This window comes from Pseudopipra pipra, chromosome 11 (genome assembly GCF_036250125.1).
Source record: "Pseudopipra pipra isolate bDixPip1 chromosome 11, bDixPip1.hap1, whole genome shotgun sequence".
In the NCBI taxonomy this organism is placed as follows: Eukaryota; Metazoa; Chordata; class Aves; order Passeriformes; family Pipridae; genus Pseudopipra; species Pseudopipra pipra.
This window is the reverse complement of record NC_087559.1, coordinates 6,608,070-6,627,378: the sequence shown is the minus strand read 5'-3', so window position 1 is coordinate 6,627,378 and position 19,309 is coordinate 6,608,070. Positions and strand designations below refer to the sequence as shown.

General features: G+C 41.5%; 1 protein-coding gene across 32 annotated transcripts in view; it reads right to left on the bottom strand.

Moving 5' to 3' along the window:
* The window catches only part of MAGI1 (membrane associated guanylate kinase, WW and PDZ domain containing 1), a 327,423-nt gene that overhangs the window by 139,178 nt on the left and 168,936 nt on the right, over positions 1–19,309 (bottom strand). The gene's annotated exons all lie outside the window — the stretch shown is intronic.

The window sequence follows — 19,309 nt, the reverse complement described above, 5'->3', positions numbered from 1 at the left end:
CTTCAATTTGAAGATCTCCCCATGGCAACAACATGCCATTTTGCAGCTAGAGATGCAAAGAGTTCTACATATAAAAGCAACTTTTGGGTGGCATTCAAATCTCTCCTTGCTTAAAAGTGTAAGCTTTGTGTGTGTCAGATGCAACCAGCAGCGACACCTGAAAAGCTGTTTCATACACTGCATTATCAGCTTCTACTTTCAGTGACTCCCATTTCATTTTTCCAGGCTTTAAATACTGTGGATGAAATCTCCAATAGTTGTTCTCTGGCCCTGCTTAACAGCTGGAAGGAAGGTAGGGCTTTGGGAGGAAGGTAGAACTTTGAAATTTCGGGGTGTTGCTTTGCTTCTCCCTGCCTTTTAAAAAAGCCTACAACATTAAACTTTGAAAAAAATGCCTGCTAAACTACAGTCTCCCAAATACAGCACTTCTGAGCTACCAAAGGCCACAGGTAAGGTTGCTGGAATAGTTTTTGTTTCTCTTTGTTCATGTAGGTATTTCTCAAGAATTTTTCCACCCTCATGTTGGGACATGCTCATCTCCCTCATAAAATCCATTTTTCACTTCACTTAGTGGGCAGCAGAGAGTAACAAATGAGGCAGAGGGTTACCAGAAGGAGAAAGCAAGACTGAGCAAGAGGAAAGCTCTTATGTTACACATCTATTTGACAAGACTTGTCCAGATAATGTCAGAATATGATGTGTAAAATGTTCAAATTATGGCAGCATCAATCTCAACAGTCCCTAACCCTGGAACCCCAAATTCTCCACACATCTATGTCTATTCATCTCTCACGAAGAGGCAGAGTCTGAGCTAGGGGAATGCCTCATAGATGGGGCCCTAGAAGGAATGCCCCAAAATAGGAGCCTTCAACACAAGGCTGAATTTTCCAAAAAGCCTTCTGTTGGTATAATAAGCTCCCTAATGCAGTTAATGCTAACCCTGTTCTCTTATATAACTTGGAAATTCAAGTCAATCATGCTTAGCTTGTTAGACTTCCCTAGAACTGTCATGAATCCAACAGTATTTTTTCAATTGTATAATGGTACATTTCTTTATTTTACTTAGGCTGGCAAAGCTCCACAGGGCTAGTTTCTCTCCATCTCTTTTCCAGGGATCCTATTACCCAAACACTGAAGCAGAAACTGCAGCTCAATGTACTGAATGGACACCTTCATCTGCGGGGAAGAAATGGGTTTTGATTCACCATGCGATGAACTCGCTGATACTGTAACACAGTGCAGCTCAAAATCAAACTGCTCGGCCTTGGAGAAGCACAAGGAAGATGAATGGAGGTCACTAATATTTAGTCACCAAGACCTTTATAAAAGTCAGAATACTTAGACTGCAGTGACCCAAAAAGGCCACTGAACTAATAAAACAATGGAATCCATGAAGTATGAGAAAGAGAAGAACTGAAAAAAAAAATTGAAAAGGATCCGTCCAATCAAACGTTGACTAAAGGAGCTGATAAGGGGAATTAAATGCTCTGTGTTGTACCCTAATAACCCAAAGAAAATCTGAAACTTCAAATAATAAGAACAGCAGGACTCAGCCTTCATGTCCCCCAAATCACATATGACTAAAGATGAGATCTCTCTAATGGGAAAGCAGCTGCCTAACAGAGTGATGATAAAACTAGTTCAAGTACTCATATTGCAGCCTTGCTGTGGCTTTCTAAACCCTTTCCAGTTTCCCAGTGGCTTGGCACTGTGAGAATACTTTCTGGGACATTCATCTCCTTCACAAAACATCATCTCATCAGCAGGTAATGTTTGACATCCTGGCTGGCAGTCCCAGGAGTGAAGGGAAAGATTTAATGAGCACAGACTCTGAATCACTTCCTGATTAGGACTCAAAATGAGTTGACTTCATCTTCACCAAGGAAAAAAAAATAAAATTAAAGTCTTTGTGTAGAAAAGGCAAAGGACAGTTTTAGCTCACGCATCTGAATATACTAAACCCTTGATTTCCCTGAAGAGTTTAGGATGACAGATTATCACACATTAAAAATATTGCCTTGTCAACACCAGGACACCTGCCAACTAAACTACATTTAAAACACACCTTTAACCAGCCATCCCTGCACCACTGTGCAAGTAGCTCACACTGCTACAACCCCTTCCCAGCTTCTGCTGCTGAAAAGAACTCAGATACCTCAGTCAAAGCCTCAGGGGATGTCTCAAGCCTCAGGCTCTTGCTGTGGTCCATGGAAAAAACAGGGGAAGAGAAGACTTTTTTCTCCCCCAGTCACTTCCCCACCTTCACCAAGGGTTTGCCTTCTGGTGCCAGACTGTCAGCGCACCATCACAGAAATGACACACTATTAATCACCAGGCAGTGCTGACAGAGCATTCATTTCCAACAGCACCTTCTACATGGCTATTATTCAGCTGCTCCCCATTCATTTAAATCAGTGTAAAAAAATCAACACCAGAGTGTTCTCAATGTGAGCAATAAACCTACCAAAGGCTTCTGGTAAAACCTGTACCCAGAGAAGTGCAAACAGGGGGGGAAAAAAAACAGAGCAAATTTACTTTTCCCCCCAATATAGCCCAATCTTAGTAACAGAGGTCTTTCACAGATTTTTTTTGTGTGCCTGACTCTTACCTTATCTTCAAGTGCATTACAAGGCAGTGTTGTACCCTAATGAAAACACACAAAAAAATCTCACACAAACAAATTAAAATTTCCAGTCTACAATGGATGGAGAGTTTCCTCAAGCAAACAAAGAGGGCAGTAACATGGCAAATTCCAGGTGGGACACTATCACTGTTTGGGTAGGCAAAGCAACAAACTACTTTTCTATACAGTAAGTGATATCCACAGCCATATTCCAGTTGCTGACAGAATTACATTATTCATCTAGCAAGCTTTTTCCCCCTATTTCAATACTGAAAATTTTCAGAAAACACATATAACAACGTCATTCAGGCACAGCTCACTTAAGGCTGACTTGACACAATTTTGTTGGGTATTTGCCTCATTGGCCTCAAACTGCTGGGTCAACTATTTTTCTTCTTGGGTTTCGTTTTCTTAAGGAATCCTTTGAAAGTCTATTTAGAAGAAAAAAAATCAATTTCTTCCACAGAAAGAAGTGGGTGTTTATAACATTTTACATCAACTAAATATTACACACTTTTTAAGAAAAAGTTTGACTTAAGTTATCGTAGACTCTCCAGTTTGTGACATTTTGATGCTTGCAGTTAAATGCACACACCAGATACATACATCCCATGCAACCATATCAATATAGGGCATATGGATATTAACATATTTATGCAAATATGCTAATCTTACTATAAGGAGATACAGTGTCTGTCCAGGGGGATGGGGAGAATCAATCCAAGATTAAACTATCACCCTTCCCTACATAAGCTATTCTACTAAATCTGAAACATGGTCAAGTAAAATAATTTTGAGGTGACACTAACTGTCCAAAAGGAAAAAGGGTTTTTTCCCCACCAGAAAGGGATTTTGCAAAAGCATATCTCCCACAGGTAGGTCTGGCAATCAAAAATAAAAAAAATCACTAGGAAAAAAGCTAGGAAAATCCAATAACTTTAGGGGAACAATATTTACCATTGCCATCATTGTCAGCTTCAATTCTAATTAATGAGAAGGTGCAATAGAAAAATCTGTCAAATCTATGTGAGTTTGGAAACTTGCTTTAAACGTGTCTTGGCTTCCACATTTGTCTACAGCTGAAATTCCTGACAACATCCTGTAAAATCAGACCCAGTGCATGCCTGCAGATAGAGCTCAACAGATCAAGGATATTTTTACTACTTCTGCAGGTTTTGTTTTTCAAGAAGAAACTCAACTCTCATACTAAAGGATGAGATAAAGGAAGAGTAGGATATTTGAACTGTTACCTTCCAGCAGTCAGCTGGAACTTTATTGGACATCATCAAGAGGAGGGGGGGAAAGAATCTTACTCATGTATGCAGAACAGCAACAGCAGCTCAGGATTAGCTGCAGACAGAAAGACCATATAGGATTAACACAGTGAACCAGTCATCATGCTTACCAGAATATTCAAGAGCAAAACATTCAGAGGATTTCAGGACAGGATTTAGCAGAATTTGACTGAAAACAGCACCACATTTTGACTAAGCTTTATTGAATACCACAGCACCCAGCATCTCTTGACTGAAACGACTTGATATGCATTCATTTCAGAAGCACTTCTTGTGTAACCATATAAAGACTCAGTGCACTGGAAAGGATGGAAAGCTGGCAGAAAGGTGTCTGTACACAGGCTCCAAAGTGCAGGCAAGAGTCTTACCTGCAGCATAGGAACTTTTAAATGACTGAAGTGCAGGGTAAGTATTATTATTGTCAGATGCAGAGTCAGAAACCCAACACCACTTAATCAGCTTCTGCTGCTGAATTATAGGCTTTCATTGTTGCTTTTTTTTCTTTCTGCAACACTTTGACAGCTGTGCCAGTAGGGATTGTCAATAATGACAAAAGGGATACTCTCAGCTTCATATTTCAGGTTGGATTACCTGCATTAGAAGACTGTATTAAAAAAAAAAAAAAAAGATATTCAACTGAAAAAGGCTTATTGCTGTATGGGAAAACCTGGCTCTACAATACTTCAACAGCAGGAAGCTGAAGTGCTCCTAGAACAGCTGCTTGTACTTTTTCTTACCAATTCTGGAGCAGTTTCCCAGAAGGAAGCGAAGCATCATTCTTGGATCTACATGGATCCACCATTGCTTCCATCTGACAGGACTTAGCAGTAGATAAGTGGAAACAGGCTGGCAAGGGAGAAAACAGTCCCTGCACTTCTGCACCACTGAGCTCTCCCCAGACCAAAGTTACTCCTCGATATAATTTCCCACATTGTCAGAGGAGCCACACATCAACAAGCAACAGGTTCATAGCCTGGCCCTTTTCTGAGCCAGCCCCTCTAGCAGAGAAGCCCCTCACAGCAGACCCAGCCCCCTGGGACTGAGCTCGCCTTTGCATTTTGCCCATTTTAACTTAGGCACTGAAGAGTGGAAAATAAGCACAATTAACAACATAAAGCTCAACTTGCTGAACCTGGTGGTTCAATTTAAAAACCAGCTCCATACATTCATGCCATGTAGGTGTGCTAGAACAAGTCTTACTAATCGCCTGGGCAAGCAATGCCTTAAATCTTTTTTGGCTGCTGATTCCAGCCACTACACTTGTAAAGCATTCCCACTGACAGGCACACAGACTGATACCCAAGTAGCCAGAGCACGGAAAGGACAGCAAGTGGTAACCCTGTTGATGTTACATGACACCGTAACCTAATCCTGTACACACTCCTCACCGGTGCCTGGAAAGTGCTCTCCAAGTGCCACTGGCATTCCCAAATAGTCACTCTCACAGCTGGCTGATCACTAACTGCCTTTATTAATCTGCAGTCCTGGCCAACCTTTGAATAGGCATATGAGCTTGTCCATCTTGCACACTCTTGGTTTATTTTCCTACACTCTTGTTGGCAGTTTACACAGCAGCAAACGATCGAATGTGCACAAGGACAAAATCCTAGTTCATGGTCAACTTGGCCATTCATCCACAGACAAGGGATACACAGAAAGGCAGCTGCAATACGTGAAGCTGCTGCAACCATTGGCCATGCTTTACCTGCCCTATGGGCAAATTAAGCTGATCACTCTTCATCACTATTAACACACTGATAGGTAAGAATAAATAAGTAAAATAATTCAAGCCTTGCCTGCAAATTCCTTTGAAATTCCTGGCAAAGAAACCTCAAATCCACCCCAGTGTAACAGCGGGCACGGATCACCAGCTAAGTTAGCTCTAAAGGAAAATATTCCATTTTCACAGAGAGATGCAGTGTGCCATAATATGAATAAGGAACAAAGACCCCTTTCATTCTGCTGACAAATACAGTATAGCATGTCACAAATCACAAGGGGAGCAGACAACACAATGGCAGCAATTAAATGGGTGTCTTTTTATTAAGAAATATATATAATAACGACTGTGTACACTCCCCTCCTCTCCAAGCCCTCAGGAATTGAACTGGCTAACATGGCTGGAAGTATTTAAGGATGTTACTTCTGTTACATAGAAAACTACCTTAAAGGAGGAGTATATTGAGCCAGTGTAGAAGCATGCCCACGAATGCAGAAATAGATGTTTTGTTTGGGTTTATCCATGTTATACACCATGTTTATTGCAATTCACACATAGCTTCCACAACTCATTCACAATTGATGTATTTCTGGTGAAGCTGACAAAAATATGCCCCCTTTTAACTCTCTCACTGCTGAATTCCAACTGAGACACCATCTCTGCCTCCTCCATCCTTGCCCTCTGCCCTGGAGATTCACTTCCCAGCCCTCACACCTGCTTAGTTTCAGGGATATTTGCAGAAAAAAAGAGGAGGGAAAAAAAAAAAAAAAAAAAGACCTTCCTGGCCCTGCTATGCCTTTAAGCTGTAACCAGCCTCTCTGAGCCTGTCCCTGCTTGCTCCAGAGCCAGCACAGGGGACCGCTGTCCAGCTCAGCTGCCGGGTCCAACACCTCGTCCCGCGCAGTGACCCCAGAGAGGAATCGCGCCGACTGTGGCCTCCCGCTTTCCCTCCAGCATGTGCGGCCGTCTCGGGAGCCGCTCCATTTCTACTCCCGATGAGAGCATCCCTCGCGGGGTCTCCTTCCTGCCCCCTCCCCGGCTGAGCCGCGGGAGAACAATGCGGGGACAGACATTTAGCAACACCTGCTGTATCGCATTAATATGCACAGGGACGTATTGATGGTTTTTCCCATCCAGCACTAAGACCGCATTGTTCGGGGCGATCCATCAGTGGATCGCTTCCCCCCCCCCAGCGCCGGCCCCACAAGCCCCCTTCTGACATGTCCCCTTGTCTCCCAGCCCGGGCTGACGACCACGTTTAGGAATGCACTTCATTAAATCGGAGCTGCCCCATTCCAACCTGCAATGCGGAGGCAGTACAAAGCCAGCGCCACGCTTCCTCCCGCATTTCTTTCAAAAGCCCCATTGTTCGGCAGGCATCTGGTCCTGATCTCAGCCTATTCGTGCCCATTGACCCCGCTTTTCGCAGCACACCCGCTCGCCAACGGGCCTCACGTAAAGCCTGCTTGATGAATTAAAAAGCAGCACTAGCCATCTGTCCTCCCAGGCTGGGCTAAGGCTGTCAGCCCCGCTCCGCAGCTCCCTTCCCAACCCCACAGCCTCCCCTCGCATCCCGCTCGCTCCTCACACACAACCTGCAGCTGAGGAACCGCTGGGTTCGCTCAGTAAACACAGACCCAGCTCATCACATTCGCTGCTTTTCATTTCTTATGTTCGCATCTAGGAAGGAGGGGGAAAAAAAAGGAGAATACAACAGAACGTTCTCACTTGCCTGAGTCCTTCGAAATTCAAGCACAAATACAAGATTAATCCTTCCTTTGTGAGGTCTTGTCTTTAAGTCGTGGTATGTAATGATCCTCAGCACTGCAGCAGAGGGGAATAAAAAATGCAGGGATCATAAGCAGGGGGAGGACAGGGCTTACTTACATCAGGGTTTCTGCCACATGACAATAGGTTTGAGAGGGAAGAATAAGCTGGCAGCAGCAGCTGACAGTGCAAAAGGGAGAATGCAGAAGCCTGCCTTTTATATTATTGGTGACATTTCTAACACATGACAACAATTTCCATCTGTATTTAAGCTGGGAGTGTGAGGAAAAGAGCATTACATCACGACTCCTCTATTCCTAGGGGCTGTGGAATATGTAGGCCAGAGGGATTAAAAAGCACCTGTGTATGCTGGAGATCTGAAATACCACGAGGCTGATTTTCCTCCCCTCTCTTCTTTCTCCCTCACCCTTTTTATTTCTGTATCACCTTTACTGAGCTGCTGTTTGAGAATATGCCCAGGGAGTGCAAAATGGTATTGTCCTACTTTGCAAGGCACGAGCACGGGGGAATGATGCGAATGTGTATTTCTAGGTCTGTCTCTCTCTCCGTAGGAGATAGAGCACTCATTTTTGCAAGCAATCAGACAGAATACAGAGCATCTTCCTGTTTTCTGTCGTGCTTGTCCCAGGGGCTTGGAGTTTCTCTTAAAGTACCAACTTTCATCTTCCTTTTAAGTCTGCAGGGAATTTCAGTGACAGTAGCAACGATGATTTTTTTTTTTTTTTTGCCTTTCTTCTACAGCCAACACATGCCTGTATCTTTTTAAAAGTAAACATCCCGAACAGGGGCCAAAGATATTTTGGAAAAAGCACTTGACTGCTTCAGAGCCAGCAGGTGTCCGTCTTGGATGCTTTCCACATATCTCACAGGACAGGATTGCTCAGATGCAGCACCGAAATCCCAGAGGAACTCCAGCCTCGCAAGGAAACCTGCTCCCCTGCAGCTCAACGGCTGCTTCACCAGGGCTTGTGCAGTTCCACTGACACAGGCAGGGACATGGGGATCCCAAGGATCACATGGGAGGTGCTAGGTGGGGTGGGGACAGTACCTGTCACCACAGCTCCAAGGAGATGTCTCGAGCCACACCAGCTCACAGCCATCACTGGCCAAGCAGCTCCATACAGGTGTGGACGCAGGTGACATCTCACAAATTTACAGCACATTTATGCAAGGGCCAGGCAATGTAAGGGAAAAACATCATCCTCTCCCACTACCAAACCTGGCAGCAAATACAGACTCTGCCCTTGCTGAAGTACCCAGACCCCAAAAGTGTTTGAACTGGGTAGGGGGAAAACACCACCGAGAGCCAGCAAGCCTTGTGTTACCTTTATAAGAGAAATGGCCACACACGAGCAGGAGACTGGCCTGACTGTAAACGTATAAAACAGTCTTAACTTTATGGGACATAAATATTTTCATGAAAACACCAGCTGGCCCAAGGTGCTGGCCCATTATATGCCTCTTGTTTAAAAAGAAAAGATAAAAAAATTCTTTGCTCAAGATTACCTTCCTGATCTTTCAACAATGGCCTCATTGAGCCATAGGCTATTTTCTGAGTATGTGCCTGGCCAGCTCACAGCTGCCATGGGAAGTCCAAAGCCTTTGATAATGTTGGGTTTAGAATACAGGATATAGTAAATTTGAAGATTGCAATACGAAAATAAATAACTCTGAATTCCTTGCCCCTCCTCTTCAAGTCCACAAAATAAAAAAACTGCACAAGCCACACTGAAACTCTCTCAACCAGATGATACTTCAGTGAGGCAGTACCTAAGTGGAACATTCCAGAAAAAAGCCTCTTTATTAAAAAAAGAAATAGAGCATTTTACTTTACATTTATTCAGAGATGCAGCTCCCCAATCATTTATGAAAACTCTTTCATAAGATTTAGAAGAGGGGAAAAAGGAAACAATGAAATGACTTATTTTTAATCTGGGGTTTAAAGGCTTTTTCTCTTTCAAAAAAAAAAGTCCCACACACAAAGAAAGAAATTCAATGCAAACCTCTGTTTCTGCATCATGAAAGCTCCTTCTAGCACCAGAGTAATCAATTTCTCAGAGCTTGTGTGGTCTACAGCAAAAGCCAAAGAAGGTATTTAAGTTTATACAGCCTTCAGCATATTGAAGGCTTGCTTTTGAAATACGACATGTTTAAATTTTATATCTTTTTTTTACATTTAGTTATGTCTTAAGAAAACAGTTGCTGCCAGTAGAAAAAATAGAAAGAAGGGAGAATAAATGAAATTCAACCTGTTTTTGAGCTGTTTGCCCCTTTCTAAAATCAGAGTAACTCAAAGTTGCACCATGAAAATTATCACAATTGTAAGTACAGCTCTCATCATTATGTTATACCCAATCTTAATTTAGCGTCAAATACTTTGGCCCATATGAACAAATAAAAAATACTAAATAAGAGTAGTGCTCCAAATCCAAGCACCACCACAAGTATCCACACAAATTTAGAGAAACAGCAAAGGAAATACTTTGTTAGATGTATGAACTCTATCTTTTCTAGAGCTGAAAGTCAAAGGCAAACCATAAATCACTTCAGGATGGGGAAAGGAGTCTTTGTCCTTACCGTAACCCCAACTTCCCACCATGAAAGAAGACCATCTTGAGACAAGATTTTACAGCTGGGATTTAACTCACAGGGTGGAAAAAGTGTGAGATAGAGCACTCTTGTAGGTAGAAACAAACTTCTCCAACAGACTTCTCATTCTTTCATCAGTACATTTTGGATCCAATTCACTTACCATGTGGGAACAGCAAATGGGGAACAAACTGTGAATTCAAATAACTGTAAACTCAGCAAGATGTGGAAATAAAACACAGATGGTGCACTTCAGATTAAGGGTCAGCGTTTCAGCGTCGCTTTCCACTTTTACATTGTGATAGGTGATGTATAACAACCACCTCCTCCTCGAGACAGCGCTCTAATTAAACCATGACTCACTTAGGAAAACAAGGAGGCAAGTGATACCTCTGCAGAAGCCTCCTGCCAGTCCAGAGGAGCTAAGGTTACTTGGTTAAGCTGCAGCTCATGGTTTTGTTGCTTGAGTGATTGGGAGTGGAAGTTGCCTCTGCTGGACAAGACAGCACAAAGAAAGGCTTCTTCAGTGTTTCCAGCTCCCAGGCACACTGCAGCAGGGCTGCTCTGCCCAGCAGGGCCGTGCCCAGCACCCATCACAGCCCCTGCCACAGCATCCCCTCAGTCCCCTCTTCACCACCTGCAAGTCCAGCAAGAGTTTGTAGAGGTTGCTCTGATACATGTTTCCTAAAGCCAAGAACACAAGCACTGCTGCCAACATTTCCCTGTGCCAACCCTTAGGGATTGCCCAGTCCTAAAACACCTCTTCGGGTCTGCATTGTGCTTGTCTCAACAGTGGGTTAATTTTATTCTTTAAAGACCATTTTGTCCAGAATCTCAGGAATGGAATTTAGGATGACTTTATTCTGGCTGTTAAGTGATAATTGCATGCCCAGGGCCCTCTAGGAAAGGGTGTGCTTGTAAGCACAAGTTCAAAGAAGAAATAAAGGAGTAAGTACAGATCAGATGACAGAAGAACCATAAATCTATAGGAGCTTCAAATGCCAGATAGAGAGGAGCAGTAGTGATTGTAAGGTGATTATTACCTTGAAAATATGCCGGAGGTTGTTTATCAGATCGGAGTTAATGAGGGAGAAATCTAATAGTACCATAATATTAAATTTACCACTTTAATGGTATCATCAATGTTCTATAATGTGGGCAATTTACAGAATGTCTGTCAATGTGATTCTCCAATGTGGTTAGTTACACAGGAGCAGCACTATTGCACCTCATCAGCTGTTCCCTTCCAGAGAACAGGGTGTTGCAGAGGACTGCAAAAGGCTGAGATAGCAAAATATATCTTCAAAATTATGGGAATGCATTATGGGAGAGATATTTATGAACACAATGGGGTATTTACATTCTTGAAAGAACTGGGTCCAGCTTTGCCCCACTGTTGAGTCCAGCCTTCCTACTTCTGCACTGCCATATAGTGTCCTCCCAGGTTTTCCCTGACTCTCTTGCACATCTTGCAACTTCTTCTCAAAACCTTACACACCCTGATTTAAGAGAACTGCTAAAACCCTCACTATTCAACCACATTTTCAGCTCTTATGTGCTATTCCCCTCTGAACAAAACAAAACACCAAAAACTCCCCCTAGAAAACATGAGCAAAGATGGCAGTAAAGGCTCAGAAACTAATAGGTAAATGAAAAGAGTCAAAATATCCAGTTTCAAGGTTTTGATTGCTAACTCAAGACCTGTGAACACCAGGAGATGGTAATGCTGTGTTTATTAATAGCCATCTCCTCATGTATTCAAGGAAGAGTTTGCTAAAAGCAGCAGCTTCTTAATTTGGAGTTCCTCCTTCCCACAGCACCTGCTCCAGCCCCTCAGTTCTGAGGTTTGCCAGCACAAATCCCCAGTACAGCAAAGATTACCTGCACATTTTTAGCATATGACAAATCTCCCATTAAGTAGCTTTAAATTTGGGTACTTGAGTTGCCATGATGGTCTGAGATATAAATGATGTATCATCAATGTTTATAATTAGCTGTGCAGCTTCTTCCTAAAGGCCTCCTTTTACCAACATCAACATTTGTTTACAGCTTTTCCCCCTGGCAAATGAAGTGTTAAACCCAAAGTTCAAAGAAAAAGTGCAGGTAGTGAATGAATGATGAAGTATGAAATGTAATTCAATAGCAGATGATGCTTCCAAAGGTCTTTGATGTTTCTCTCCATCTTCAGCTCCAAAAAGACCCTGCAAGTAGAACTGCAGCAGAACTATCCACCCGATCACTCCGTGATACACGTCTCATTTTGAAGATACATTAGCCTTTCAAAGAGCCATTTATTAAACATTTCCATTCAAATAATAATTTTCACAATCCTCAGTCAAACAGATGTATTTCCTCTTAAATCACTAATTAAGAGCAGTCTGGGACATTACAAAGCCCTTTAAAAGGAATTCAAAGAACTGGTGTCCCCCTTAAACAAATCTGTTCTGGCAATGACCCAGGAATCTTGATTTCATAACTCAAAGCACTAATTATTCAAGAAGACATTATAAAAAAAGGATACATCTAGACTGTTAGGACTAATAAGACAGATTTATTTTTCCTTCAATAGAGGCAGAACTAGAGAGATTTGTTCTACTTTTTTTTACCTTCTTATTCATTTATGGGGGGGGGGGGAAGGAAATCAATGAAGATTAATTTACAGAGTTATTCCCAGTAAAGGTACTGGATATGACTCTCCCCAAAGAAAACCAGCTAGCAGAATCTAAACAGCTTTATAAATGATTACACGGCTAATCGCCTCTCTGCTGAAATAGAGACAAAAAGGATTTAGAGAAAAAAATACAGCATGCTTTATGTGAAGAAGCATGGTACTGTCAAAAAAAAAAAAAAGATAATTGTTTGAAGATGAAATGTGACAATTCTGCACCCCCATCAAAGCATCAGGAGCTTGCATCTGCCACTGCCCCCCTGGGCTCTGAGACTGTCACGGTAGCAGTGTGTGTGACTGGGAATCACACAGGCATTTCCTCCTCTGCAGTCCCACTGGTTTTGCCCACGCTACACTGCAGGTATCACACACTGGACTAGAATAATATCATATCAATGAGATTTACAGGTGTTCCTTTTTAAATACTGACATCTTCGATGAAAGAAGCACAAGACTTGTAACCGTGGAACCACCAACACATCCAAGCACAAGCATACCTATACAGTGATGGGTGCTTTCTAGAGGGAGTTAATCATGAAATACAAAATGTGAGGCCCAAAATGTAAATGTGAGTGGAAAAGCAGCTTAAAACACAGCTACACATTTCATTTTTCCTAATTTTAAACCCTTCCTTTGGCTTGAAACGCACGTTCTCTTGCCTTGTAGCATAATCAATACCCTGTAAAGCTTGAACAGATGCATGGTGGTAGTTGAAAAGAAATCAAACTGCCTAGAAATCAAAAGCTGTGGCACTGCAGCCATCACAAATGATCTAATCAGGACGCTGGGACACTATATGAAAAACTATGGCAGGACAGAGCTAATTTTGAAGTAAATAATTTGGGGTAATTCATCTCCACCCTTCAACCAGCAGTATCTGCTCTCAGCTCTGATTTATTCTCTGCTTTCTCAGAGATTCTCACCTTAGAAACCTTTATGTTTTAAAACATATTCACATTGTTTGAGCTACCTAAATATTCACTCACAGATGCTTTGCCATAGTACAAAGCAACTGTGGTGAGAAAAAAATGCAAAATTAAGTACACTAGGGACTAACAAAACAAACAAAGAAAACTAGCCCTGTAATCTCTTCCCACACTTCTTACCCAAATCTCCTTTGGCAAGTGGCATGGGAGAACCTATAAGGCTGAGCTCCTCTGCTTTGTACTGTTCTCTGGTGCCTCATGCAATTTCAACTGGGTGCAGAGTGAAATACAGAAAAGCTATTCCTCACAAATGGATAAGCAGATGGAGCAATATTTGCTATCATAAGTGCTTTTATTTCCAAATTAAAAAAAACAAAACAAATAAACAAACTCACCCCCAAACAATAGTTCCACTGGCACAAAACGTGCTATTGATCTGAAAGGACAGACCAGATGGGAAAAAAGTCTGAAATTTCCCAGATTAAACAAAAATGATTGTCTATAGAAAGGAACTAAACTACAGACATACTGGACCTGTTGCTCAAAACAGGGTATTCTTCTCTCTTTTAAAAGTGAAAACACATCTGGTTCACTAATATGTGAAAGAATTACAACCTTGAAAACTGCAGGAGACAGTGCTGCAATTCGGCACTCCCTGGAACACAGCAAAAAGGGTTTTCTAAAGCCACTGGTTGTACTCAGGACACAGTCCCTGCTGAAAATACAGGAAAAGGTAAATGTGTGTACATAGTTGGCATGGAAAATATACCTCTTATTCTACAGAGTTGGATTAACTCACAAGCAAATGTTCTTGAGAAAAAGTAATATCTTTACATACTGCTGGTACCCATATGTTGTGTCCCAGTGATAAGGTTGCTATTTGAAAAATATTTAAAATTTTTTCCTAACATGAATCTTGTAAAACAATTAATTATTTTTTGTGTTAGAAAGGAGTCTGCTGTTCCTCACCTTATCAGTGCGGGCTTTCAAATGAATATTTCATGGACACTGCAACTATTTCTCATTACAAAAGCAGAATTACACCTCTAGGAAGGGAACTGCAACAAAAGGTACTTGGATAATAAATACGGCTGCAGGTCTGGAAAGCTTTTGAGAATTCAAAGAACATTTGTGTACATAAACTGATGATTTATTGCCTGGGAAGAAAACTAATGTGCACTGTCAGGGATTCTGTTTATCCTTAATAAAAATTAGTAACTAAAAATACCTTTGAAATTGTGACTCAAACATCCTCACATGTAAAAACATTCATTTTTAACATAAAGGTCTTTATGCTTCACTTCAGGAATTTTTCCCAGTATATTGATATACTTTTATACCCAGTATTCCAGAGAAAAGAACCTTCTGTAAGCTGCTTTGTATATCTCTTCTATCAGTTCTTTCTGAAGTTCAGAAACACTTACAGGGCACCCAGAGCTACAGGACTTTAAAAACTATCCTGGGAAATCACCTAAGTCTGCGTGTTTGACAGCAGTTTCATCACACTCCAGCCCATTTAGCCTCCCTAGTCCTCCATTACCTGCAGATGATGGTGGTTACACGTGTAGCAGTAATCGGACTCCTGGAGCAACCCAACTACCTTTTGGAAGTTCAATTATCCATGAAAACCATTAATTCAGATCATAAGCTTCAATGTGCTCTTCTACACCCACTTACTGAAGTTTGTCCTATCAATACTGTGAAGTTTCCTTGTTCAATATTATTTGTTTTCCTTAGAAAGGAGACCTTTCCTTTGCACCAGCAGATCACTCGGAATAAAGAAACTTGCTCTCAAATTTCCCACTGAAATGTGAGAGAGCTCAGGCCAGCCAGGTGCCTGGGTGTCGCTGGCTTTTTCTAAGCCTCCTCACAGATCACTTGACACTTACACTATTGATTTTTATCCATTTCTTTCCATTTTCCTCCACACTCTCCTATAAGACTAACCACAACAGTTGGAGCTACTGTTCTGTAATTGAAGACAGAGGAACAGATCAAACTCTGGAAAGGTGAGAGAACAGACAGCAGAAATGAAAGTGGTAAATCTCTAATGTTCACATCTCCAGCCAATTAATCCCAGGGCATGTACTTGTTTTGGGAAAGCGAATCAACTGTTGAATGACGACCTCCTGAAGGTTTAAAAGCCAATTTTGTGAAGAAGAGGGGAAAACCAAGAAAAGAATGCCATATAGTATCTAGTGTGACATCTAAGACTTAACTCTGTGGTAGCCACAGCGCTGTCCCCATTTCATCTGCCATCAAAAAGACCTTGCACCTTCCAGAGCTTTGCTTCTGAAGGTCTGGCAAAGAAAGGAATGGTACACTACTGAAATAAGATAAATACAGAATACACATGAATAGGGAGGGGACCAATGAGCTGTTATTTCAGTCATGTCTGCTCCTTTACTTTGGCAAATAAAGACAAATACAAGACCCATCACAGCTGCCTCTGCATGTCAGACAGGACTGAAACAAGTGAAGAATCAAGTAAGTGGAAAAAAAACCCCAACATGCTGAGTTAAGCTTTATGGAAATAATACCATCTCTCTGATTCTTGTTGATGCACTCTGAGAAGAAAACTGCTGTCAGCTTGTTGAGAATAAGGAACTAGGACAAATGGCCAGTACTGCTTGTTTATGTTAAACAGATGCCCTCTACCATAATTTCAAAAAGAGGAAGATAATCCTGTCTGTTCAGCCTCCTGTGAACAGTGGTTTAGACACGCTGCTGCATTAGTACCTTAAAGTGAGTTGCTATCACATATCTTCCTTAATTAACACTATTGCACAGATATCCCAAGGTAGGACTACATGGAAACACCTATTAAATGGATATACTCTTACATGTACTTCCAACTAATCAATCACATTTTCCACTAGGCAAATCTTCACGTACAAGAATCCTGTTTGGGGAAGCTCTGCTCCTAGAAACATCCTCTGAAACCTAAAGCCAGGATGTCAACACGCTCCACATCACCAGCTCTCAGCCTCCCCCAAATCAGGTGTGATGCAAGTCACACCAACTTCTGTTAGCACAGGTGCACTCAGACGCACCCCAGCAAGATGCCTCACACAGTTGATAAACCTGCCCTTTTGCTCCTCAGTGTTTGGGCTGGCAAAGTTGAGCTAGAATAAGTGAAATACACACCAGAAATAAGGTGTAGGCCAAGTCTTTGCATCAGTCAAAGCACTTCTGCTACAGTCATGGCCATGGGGTAATCACAGAATTGTTGCCAACTCACAGTATACTCCAAGCTCAATGGAGCCATTAACTATCCCACAAACAGAGCATTACTTTAGTCATTTTCATCAGGCACATCAAAACAAAAGAAAAATGTGGTGCTTCAACAAAACAGGGCAAAGGGGTAGCTAGAGATTGGATCAACAATTTGCTAATCTGGATGATGTATTTAAGGTTTTTTTTCTAGTTTTGACACAGGATCCTACATGCTACGAATGCAAACAGTAATTCGTCTAGATATATATGAGAAAAACTTTGCTCAAGTTTTAAAATTCTGATTTTTCTTAAGCAAAAGACACAAATATTCTAAACTGAAGTCTCTGACCCAGCATGTGAATTTTACAGTGAAATGAGAGCCTGAGGAAGAAAGTCAAGGAAATAACACACAGTGGTGGTTCAGCTGAAATAAAAGCTAGTTCAGTGGCTGAACTACACTAACTCCTTCAAAGATTTGCCCATAGCGTGGCATTATAACCACTTATGCACCATCCAAGTACATAAACCAAGTGTCCTGCCTCTTCCTTACTCTGTCTTGGTCCTAGCTTATGATGCTCAAGTTGTGAATTCAGAGGAGAATGCTTTGGGTCTGTAAATAAACCCGTGGGTTTGATGTGATAGTAACAGCAGAGCACTTGCGACTCACAACAACCAAACTTGGAGGCCACCTGGAATCTTGTCACAGCTGTTGTTTACTACAGAACGTGGCAGAAAAGAATCAACTCAGTGGGGAGCTGGGAGCTGAGGACTCAGAGGAAGTGCCAGAGGGGCAGATGGCACTGAGGAGCAGGGGAAGACTTTGCTTTGCAAAAATATGTGTGTGGATCATCTATTTATTTCAATAATACGTCACCTTTGGGTCCATTTCAATGTCTCATTTCTTTATGATAGCTGTACCACATTTAGAGATGAAATCCTCTCAGAAAACCATCCCGTGTCACCCCTATAGGCAATGCTCACATTGCCTTTGGGACATGACATCATCCCTAAATGGTTCACCAGAAAATAAATCGAACTCTTAACCAACTCTCCTAAAGAAAAAATCTAAATTATGCTTAAGAGTCTGTTATTGTCATATGAAATAATGAGGTTGAGTCAAACTTGCTGCATCTTTCCTCCCCTCTGCTTGACCTCTGTCTTCTACAAAAGCTACAGCTGTGCCTTCACTCAGTCCCCAAGTCAGCCAAGCACACAACCAGTGTCTGTGTGAGAAACAGAAGCCCTCTGGTTTTTCTCACCACCTGTACCAAACCAGTCAGAGCTGAATCACATGGTATTCTTACCAGAATTTCTAGGGAAGAACTGGTTAATTTCACCTTTCTCCATTTTTCATTTACTACTTATCACTTCATTTAGCCCTTATATTAGTGCCATAAAAAGCAGCTGTCTGGCCAAGCATGCTCAGTCCAAGTGACCTTGTATTCTTGTTTGTGTTTACCACATAATCAGCAGGGAATTCCATTTTCAAAATACAAGGCTTCATAATCCATTAGCACTAGAGATTGGTCCAGGGCTCTGGATTTACTGGTCACATGTAGCAAGGAATAAAAATATGAGCGTACAGCCAGATTAATCTCCAGACTTGTAAAGCATCCCCACCCACCCTCCGTGGGTCAGTCTCATTCAAAGTCACATATGAATATTAGCATAATTCTTAAATACTTCTAATGCCCTTCCCACAGTACATGAAGAAAAAATTAAATGCTACCTGCCTGACAATTATGAAGACACACAATAACTAACACCATGCTCAGATATTCCACTTGTTTCATAAGTGGAACATAAATACTGATGTTCCTATTAATACAACAACAACCCATGTCTCCCCCAGTTTCTAAAAGGCAGGAATCACTTTCACTGCTCTTAATTTTAAATCAAAAGTCTTTAGCAAGTCCAAGCAGTTTAACTTACCATCAAGTTCAATAAATCAAATAAAAGAATCAATGGAAAGCATTTCAAAAAAGTAACCTTGGTAACGTGTAAAATGCTTCCCCAGAACTTACACTCATTTGCTTTATTTGCTGCTTTAGGAAATGAAATATAACACATAGGCAGAAGGACATTAGTATCACAACATTGCATCTCCCAAGCCTAACACTGCATGTGCTCTCCTGGAAGGCACTTTTTGCACTGTGCTTTAAAAATCTGCAGCCTGGCAAGTTAGGTGATTGAAAAATAATCATATTTCACGTTGACAAAATGGAAAATGGAAGTGTTCAATAGGAAATAATAATTCATATTTATTCTTTATGTCCGTGCACCGCACTTTAAACCTAATTTGTTTCACACTTTTCACTGATAAAATGAGAATAAACTCAATGGTGTTATAACAGCATCTGCCATTTGAAGAATCAACATTTATCAGTGTTACCACCCAATTTTAACTGTGGTCTTACACAGCTCTTCTTCATGCAGCACTCAGACTGAAAATGGTGATTATTTTGTGCACCATTATGTGATTTT